We start from the raw sequence: 361 nt of genomic DNA, 5'->3' as shown, positions 1-361 counted from the left end.
CGGGAAGGCGGGCGTTGGAATGAGGCCCGCGAAGGACGATACGGCCGGCGATTTCCCCAGGGCCATCGCCGCGAGCTGCCGGGGCGAGATGGCCAACTCGCCTCGGAATACAAGGGCAAAGGACGAGCCCATCTGAAACCACGCCGCCACATCCCGGATATCGGGCGACCTCGCGAGGGCGCGAGGCGCCCACACGTCAAGTCACCTAATTACGCCCGTGCCACGGCAGGACCCCCGCGGCGCCGTGATTGGTCGCGGCCGACCGCGCCGCTGTGTTGCGTACCCCCGGGCTGGGGGTGCAGGCATCGATCCGAGATCGATCGGGATCGACGTCGCTTTTGCGTGCGAACAACCACGGCGA

The 361-nt window shown here is 68.1% G+C and overlaps 1 protein-coding gene across 1 annotated transcript in view; it reads left to right on the top strand.

Moving 5' to 3' along the window:
- The window catches only part of LOC105457789, a 30,982-nt gene that overhangs the window by 14,032 nt on the left and 16,589 nt on the right, over positions 1-361 (top strand). The gene's annotated exons all lie outside the window — the stretch shown is intronic.

This window comes from Wasmannia auropunctata, unplaced genomic scaffold (assembly GCF_000956235.1).
Source record: "Wasmannia auropunctata unplaced genomic scaffold, wasmannia.A_1.0 LD336103.1, whole genome shotgun sequence".
Taxonomy (NCBI): Eukaryota; Metazoa; Arthropoda; class Insecta; order Hymenoptera; family Formicidae; genus Wasmannia; species Wasmannia auropunctata.
This window is presented reverse-complemented; position numbering and strand designations above follow the sequence as displayed.